Source organism: Prionailurus viverrinus, chromosome D1, assembly GCF_022837055.1.
Source record: "Prionailurus viverrinus isolate Anna chromosome D1, UM_Priviv_1.0, whole genome shotgun sequence".
In the NCBI taxonomy this organism is placed as follows: Eukaryota; Metazoa; Chordata; class Mammalia; order Carnivora; family Felidae; genus Prionailurus; species Prionailurus viverrinus.
The window spans coordinates 88,136,158-88,143,935 of record NC_062570.1 but is presented as its reverse complement, the minus strand read 5'-3'; the positions used below and the strand labels follow the sequence as shown (position 1 = coordinate 88,143,935).

The 7,778-nt window shown below is 50.8% G+C and overlaps 1 long non-coding RNA gene across 2 annotated transcripts; it reads left to right on the top strand.

Moving 5' to 3' along the window:
• The first annotated feature begins 320 nt into the window (after positions 1 to 320).
• On the top strand, positions 321 to 7,403 carry LOC125176015 (uncharacterized). Of its 2 annotated transcripts, none has more exons than XR_007156100.1 (3): positions 321 to 633; positions 2,209 to 2,406; positions 3,069 to 7,403. It is a non-coding gene; the product is annotated as an uncharacterized LOC125176015 (long non-coding RNA). The 2 variants fall into 2 exon arrangements; XR_007156101.1 differs by having other exon boundaries at positions 2,206 to 2,406.
• The last annotated feature ends 375 nt before the right edge of the window (positions 7,404 to 7,778 follow it).

Sequence of the window (7,778 nt, the reverse complement as noted above, 5' to 3'; positions counted from 1 at the left end):
TTGTGGGGGCCATCTTGGAGGCTAACATAACACTCCTTTTTATCAAGACCTTTCTCCTCCCACCTCCAGCCAATCACCTGTAGCCTGCTGGTAGTAAACTGGTGACCCACAGCTATATCCAGGGCACGTGTGTTTTTTTGTTTGTTTGTTTTTAAAACCATTACCATGTTTTAGGTTATTAGAGGTAACATTAAAAAAAAGGGAAGGGCAGGGGCGCCATGGTAAAGGTGGGGTGGTGAAGGCCTGTTGCTGGATGACAGTTGGGCGGTTGGAATGAGAAGGCCATGGAGAATCTGAGACAGTTGGAAGGCAGTCCTGACCAGGGCAGAGGGATGTGGGAGACAGAGGCAAGGGAAAAATTTCAGAGGTGGGAAGAAAGAATAAAGAATAGTTCCCTGCAGAGAGAGAGGGAAATCAGGGTAGGATATGATCTGAGAGAGAGTTTCATCTGCCTTCACTGTACTTGAGGCAGAGAGAGGCACCATGAGGACAGGGTTCTGCCTTCTGGGAGCTCACGGCCCCATGAAGGAGGCAGGCACACTCACAAGAAACTAGGCTGCAAGGCTGAGTGAAAGGAATTTGCCAATAAAGCTGCAAAATCAGGTCACTGGATGCCAGAGGAGGGGGTTGAAAGTAAGTCTGGGACTCTCTGATCCTGAGATGAAGGCGGGCCATCCAGAGGGGGTGTCCCGCAAGCTCAGAGGTGGGGGGTAGGATGGGACTGAGATGCAAAGCTTTGTGAGTAAATGAATCAGGGAAAGGGGGCATTGATCAAGGAGGAATGAGACATCCAGGACCCAGCCGAGACCACCTGGAGAACTGGACACAGAACAGCAGAGGGGTTTAAGCAAGGGGTCTGGAGCCAGACAGCTTGGATTTGAATACTGATTCTGCCCCTGGTTGGTTGGGTCTTCTTGGGTCTCTGTTGTCCTCTCTTTGCTTTAACACCCCCGTCTATTAAATGGGTACCTACGGTGAAAGCTACGTGTACTGGTGAAGTTACATAGTAAGGGTTCAGTCGATGGTAGGCAGCCCTAAGGTGGTGTAAAATCACTGAAGTTCTGGGGGTAGAAGGCTTTAAGGAGAATTGGGTCAGGACCCCAACAAGGAACATCTATTGAGCACCTGCGTGTGTTATTGCATTAATTTTCATGCAGCAACATATGAGGAACCGTTAATCAGCTCAAGTTTACAGATGAGGAAATAGGCTCATAGATAGGAAGTGAGTGGCACAGGGTCACAGAGCAAGACAGATGTGGAGATGAGATGTGAAAGCATGTCTATGCAGCCCTACAGCCCACGTGCCCACATTGCCCTTCAGAAGCCCCCAGGAGAACAAGGAGATTGAAGATGTTGGAGGAGCTGCTGAGCATGAGGGGAGGGAGCAAGGTGTGTGGGGCTGCGGCCTGGTGGCATGAGAGGGTCATGTAGCACTGAGCAGGGACATAGGACTTGTCTTCAGGTTAGGAGGTACAGAAGAGGCTATGGGGTGTCACTGATGGAGAAATGCCCCTCAGGGTGTGGGAAGGGCTGAAATCAGGGTCACAGCTGACAGAGCTTAGTTTTGGAAAAAGGAAGAGAGGAAGTTGATTGACCAGAAGAGTCAAAGGTGGTGCTGTGCTTGCTCTGTGGGGGGGACAGGCAGATCAGCCCTGAGACATTGGTGAGCTGGTAGGACACACCCAACTGGAACCCTCAGCGTTTAGGCAAGGGCTCAGCAGGGCGGGGAGGGGGGAGGCCTGTGGGGAGAGAAAGCCAGCTGGGCGTCAGAGCAGCCTGCAGTCTGTCCATCTACATCCCCATCTGCGTAGGCTTTTTACAGATTGTTAGAATTTACTGGAAGGTCAAGATTTAACAAAACAACACATTCTGTCTTCACCCGGGCAGCTCACCTGTCAGGGGGGCCGACGGGGGGATGATGCTGTAATTGGTGAAGTGCAGGGTACTGTGGGCACCTCAGCAGAGGCCGCAGTGCTGACATGAGTTCTCAGTTAAGAGCCTAAGGAAGGGCGTGGGGAGGGGTGACGTAGGTGAGAGGCTGTAGACTGGGGCATCAGCTTCAGCAAATGTTGGAGGAGAGACAACACATCGCAGAAACGGAAGTTCACAGCCGCTGGAGTATGTGGGTGTGGGGAGAAGCTTAAGGGACCAGCAGCACCTTGCACTTAATTTTAATGAGGTTAATGGGGCCATTAATGTCTTGAGCAGGGACAGCCATGACCGAATTTATCTTGAAAGCTGCCTCTACTTCCTCTGTGGGATGTGAATTGAGCGCACGCATGACTGAAGGCAGGAAACCAGGAGACTGTGGTGGTCTTGCAGGGGACAGATGACCCGGCCGTGTCAGGAAGCAGAGCGGTACGCTGAAGCAGTCATCCAGGGAAGGACCCAGGAGTCTCGGCAATTGTGAGGACCATGTCTTACACCTCAGTGTGAGGGTCGTGTTGCGGGGAGGGATGGGGTTTGTGCGAGGGGCAGGGGTGGGGGGAGAGTTCAGTTTTGAAGCTGGGTTTTGATGCACATGTGGGACATCTGTGTGGTCATGTCCAGCAGGAGCCACAGTTGGGGAGCGGTGCTTTACAAGGGCTCTGGAAAGGAGGTGGTGGCTGGGGAGCTGTCAGCACTAAAATGAAGCCCCAAGTCTGGGTACAGTGTGTGGGAAAAGGAAGACGGCTCAGCCTGGGAGAAATGAGGTCAAGGTTTGGCTTTGTTTTTGAAGATGGACGAGATGTGAGCTAATTTAGACCTGGGTGGGAAGGAGCCAGTTGAGCAGGGGTGGTGGATCCCCAAAGAAGGGAGGGAACAGGAATGGACAGGTGTTGCTGAGAAGTTCAGAGTAGAGTGTCGAGTGCCAGGATCCACCCTGGGCAGGAGAGGGCAAGGGGCAGGGGCCGAAGGTCTGAGGGAAAGGGAGACAGGTTGATACGGCTGTTCTAAAGGCCAGGAGCGAGAATTGAGCAGAGACACTTGGGAGGAAGCCCCAGTCGGCACTGAGGGCTGCTCTGGGGTTGGAGACCAACACTCCACCTGGGCAGGAGAGGATGATCTTTGACCGATTTTGTCCACAGGACCCTGCGGCTTAGGCGCAGAGGAGGAAATGGACAGGAAACTGAGGTTTGGCTGGCCCCACACAAAGGACAGGCCACAGCCTCCACCCCGAATTCCAAAGGCATGGACAGAGAAGTATATGCTGCAGAAATGATAGTGCAGCCAGCAGACGTCTGCGCCTGGGGCTGAGAGGTTTGGGCAGCCCTTGCATGGGGGTGTAAGGAGTCTCCTGGGAGAGACTTCTTCCCCCTGAGGGGCAACAAAGCCAGGTTCTGACCACTGGTCCTTCAACTAGAAGAGCGGGAAGCTGCCTAGAGGATCCCCACAGGGCAGCAGCCAAGCTCAGCAAGAGAGGGGTTGTTTGTGAGGACATCTGAGATGCTCATGTCCAGGAGGAGGAGATGCTCATGTCCAGGTGCTTGGCTCAGCTTTCGCCCCCCAGCCGGTGCTGCCTGGGGGCTGCTCAGTCAATACCTGTGACCACAAACCGCTCTTCACACACCAGTCATACCCCTGAGCAATACCCACCCCATCCAGGGCTCCTTCCAGACGGGGAACACTTGCCCACAGAGCACATCACTTCACGCACACAACCTCGTGGAAGGGGTGCTTTGATACCGGTTTTGTGAATGAGAAAAGAGCAGATCGGAGAAGTTGAGTGATTTTTTTTCCCCCTAAGATCGCCCAGCTTGTGTGTGATGGAATCCGATCACAGCACATCGTTTTGTCTTTTGACATCCAGCTGATGTTCCGTGGTTGTTCCCTTCCCTGGGCCTATCTGGCAAGTGGCAACCCGCCCCCTGGTCAAGGTCACCTCCTAGCTGACTCCTGCCTACTGGAACATAGCTGGGGGCAGCTGAGGAAAGCCTCCCCACCCTGATGATGGAGTTTATGATCTTTAACCTCAAGTAGGCATGGCTGGGGGTGCTGTCTAGCCCACTCTTCTGAATGACTATTTCATACCTTCTTCTCTGACCTCACACCTTCTGGGAGCAGCCAAGGCCTTGGCGTGCTCCCTGGTTGACAGTGGGAGACTGAGGCAGGGGTTCTGCTCCAGAACTGTGGCTCCCTCCCACCCTGAGTAAGCGAAGGGCTGGGCCTTTACCTGCACTGCCCCCTCCTCTGCCCTGTCCAGAGATCCACAAAACAAGCAGATTCCCCACGGTTTGGCAATAGCTACTATTGACCCCAATTAACATTTAATATGCTCTCGGGAGAGAAGGTGTTTTTGAATAGAGGTTCCATTAATACTGCATTTTTCTCCGAATGTTCAGGGATGTGGGAACCATGACGGAACCAGTCTGTCTGTGTCCTCACAGGGGAGAAAATCTGGAACTGTATAGGCAGGCTCTCGCCTGACTGCGTCTCACCTGGGAGGGCTGAGCTGATACGTGGGGAGGTTCACTAACCCTAACCCCAGCATCTCCCAGAACACACTGGGCCTCACGTACCACCTCTGACTGAAGAGCACCAGGAACCAAGGAGAAATGTGTCTTTGGGGCAAGATAACCTCTCAGAGCCTCAGGGCTCTGGCCCAACTCTGTCACGGGTCACAGAGCAGAGAGAGTCTGACTAGGCTCTAGTCTGCCCCTGCCCCAGGGCCACAGTGTCTTTGGTTCACAAGCCTCTTTGAGCCAGTAATTACTTAGGGAGCTTTAAGAAACATATTGCAAAAAAATTATTTAAAAGCATTCCGTTTCTAATCATAATTCTAGCTTTGTAACTGTCTAAATGGCTGCTGGAAACAGGCATTTCCTTCTTGGGCTGGAAGTTGAGGTGACCTTCTTTAGTGGCCAATACTGTCTTTTAAAACCACAAATCTCAGAGTTGACTCTGGCAGGTTGCGTGTCTACAGACACCTGGCCATGCAGATGATATGACTCCCAAAGAGGAGTCCCTTATGGGTAAGACACAACAGTAATCACAACTGAAGAAGTGGCAGAAGTCCATAAAGTCCCCTCAGTGGAGGAGTCAGTTCAAATGGCTGGAGTTGGCATTCTTCTAACAGGGAGACTAGGCTGGGGGTTTTGCTGGAAGTGGACCTGTCGGATTTCCTGGCTCCCCATAGGCTCGGTGGCCCTAGGCCACACAGGTGGGTGGGCAGGAAGGTTCTAGTGCAGGAGCTGGTAGGCCTGGGTGGGGGTGGGTAGAGAGGCAGAGATGTGCAGAAGGACTATGCCCTGAACTGTGTTTCTGAGAGCTAGGAAATAGTACCCAGGTTAGAGTGGGCACCCTCTGCAGAGTCATTGTTGAAGGTGCCAGGAAGAAAGGCCTAGAAGGAGCAGCGGGAGAGCCACGCCTTGGCACCAAGACTTCCCTGTTAGGTCCCAGGCTCTGGCAGCTTGACCTCCTGTCCTGTTCCTGTGAGCCTGATTTCCTGCTTCTTAGTTTCGGTCTCTTAGTTCTAGTCTTGGGGGGATCCTTGCACTTGCCCGTGGCCACTCCTCATCACTCCGTTCCCAGAAGCCTCTCTCTCGGGCTTCCCCAGCACCACCCCCAGGCTGCTTCCCCAGAGCCTCAGAGCTCTCTGGATGCTGTGAGCACTGTGCAGGAGGAGGGGGGGTGGGGAGCACCCCCTGCAGACTCCCGGCCCCCTCCCACAAAGCGTCATTCTGGCCGCCTGGCCTGGAGTTTCCATAATGATGGTAACGAATTTAAGATTCCAAGCCGAAATTCCACTCTTTCAAGTGGTTCAAATATGGCAATGATGGGGAAGAGGAATGTGGGAACGGAGTCTCAAGGTGAATGGGGTGGGCGTGGGGGTGGCAGGCAGGCCTGATGTCCATTTCCTCTCTGAAATTTCTTCTATACCCTTTCGTTGCTCCCCATACCTCCAATGCCCCACCTTCCCTCCCTCTCAGCTGCTACACTGCTTCCCATTTAAGCCAGAAAACAGAGAACTACCCCGATTTTATCAGTAGCCAGCAATTCCACTTAAACACTGGACCCTACTCTACTTCCTGGTCAAGGACATCCCTCCTGGAATTGACCTCCATCCACCTGCACCATTAGTTGTTCCCTCTGTGGGGGATCATTTTCAAGCAAATAAAATCATGCTGGGAGAGTCAACATTTCAAAATCTACTCTATTGAGGTGTTATAATTTGGAGATAAAATGCACCCACTGTTAAGTGTGAAGTTAGGTGAATTTTGACAAATATATATACCCGTGTAACCACCGCCACCACCGTCAAGTTCTAGAAGATTGCTATCAACATGCCCCAAAAAGTATCCCCTTGCTGAGCACTATCCCCTTGTATGGACACAGTACAATTTGTTCATGTGTTCGCCTGTTGATGTGCAATTGGGCTGTTTCCACTTTTTGGCTATTATGAATAAAAAGTGCAGTGAACTTTCACGTGTAAGTCTTTGCATGGAAACATGTTGTCACTTCTCTTGAGTAAATATCAAGTGAAATAGCCTGGCCATATGATAATGTATATTTAGTTTTATTAGGAACTTCCAAACTGTTTTCTGCAGTGGTTGTACCATTTGACATTCCCAAAGCAGTCCATGAAAGTTCCAGATGCTACACTTAGTACTGCCGGGGAGGAGGGCGGGGGTTCCCCAAAATTTAGCCACTCGTGTGTTTGTGTGTGTGTGTGTGTGTGTGTGTGTGTGTGTGTAGAGGTATGTCCATTTTGTTTGCAATGTGCTTTTCTCTGACAATTACTGATGTGGACCACCTTTTCATGTAACTGCTGGCTATTCACACATCTTTTGTGAAGGGTATGCTCACTTGCCTGCTGTATTAGTCTTCTACATATCACCACAAATATGTCAGATAAAACTAGAAAAATAAAGCACATTTATTGTCTCACAGTTTCCGTGGGTCAGGTACAGCTGAGCTGAGTCTTCTGTTCCGGTCTTACGGGCTGCAGGGAAGGTGTTGGGCAGTGCTGGGGTCCCACCCCCGGCCCAGGTCTCCTTCCAAGCACACGTGTTTGTTGGCAGAATTCATTTCCCTGCAGCTATAGAATTCATGGTGCTTTGCTTCAAGGCCAGCAGGAAAAATTTGCTGCTGCCTCTCGAACCTCACTTGAAGATTCACCTGATTAGCTCAGACCCACCCAGGATAATCTATCTCCCTTTTTAAATTTTAAATTTTTATTTTTGAAAGACAGAGAAGAGAGAGAGGAATGAATGGGGTAGGGACAGAGAGAATCTCTCCTTTGATTAGCTTTAATTACATCTGTCAAAATGCCTTCATATAATATAACTTAATCATGGGAGTGACATCCATAATATTCACAGATCCCACTCATACTCAAGGAGAGATAATTATACAAGGGCATGGGTCGGTCATTGGGGTCATCATAGAATCCTTACCACACCCATTTTTAATTGGTTTGTCTCCTTTTTAAATTTATTATTTTTTTTTTTTCAACGTTTATTTATTTTTGGGACAGAGAGAGACAGAGCATGAACGGGGGAGGGGCAGAGAGGGAGGGAGACACAGAATCGGAAACAGGCTCCAGGCTCTGAGCCATCAGCCCAGAGCCCGACGCGGGGCTCGAACTCACAGACCGCGAGATCGTGACCTGGCTGAAGTCGGACGCTTAACCGACTGCGCCACCCAGGCGCCCCGGTTTGTCTCCTTTTTGAGTTATGTGAGTACTTTATAAATTTGGGGTATGAGTCTTATGTAGATATGTATATTGTAAATATTTTCTCCTAGCCCCTAAGTTTGCCTTCTCATTTTCTTAGTGTTTTTGGTAGAACAGGAATTTT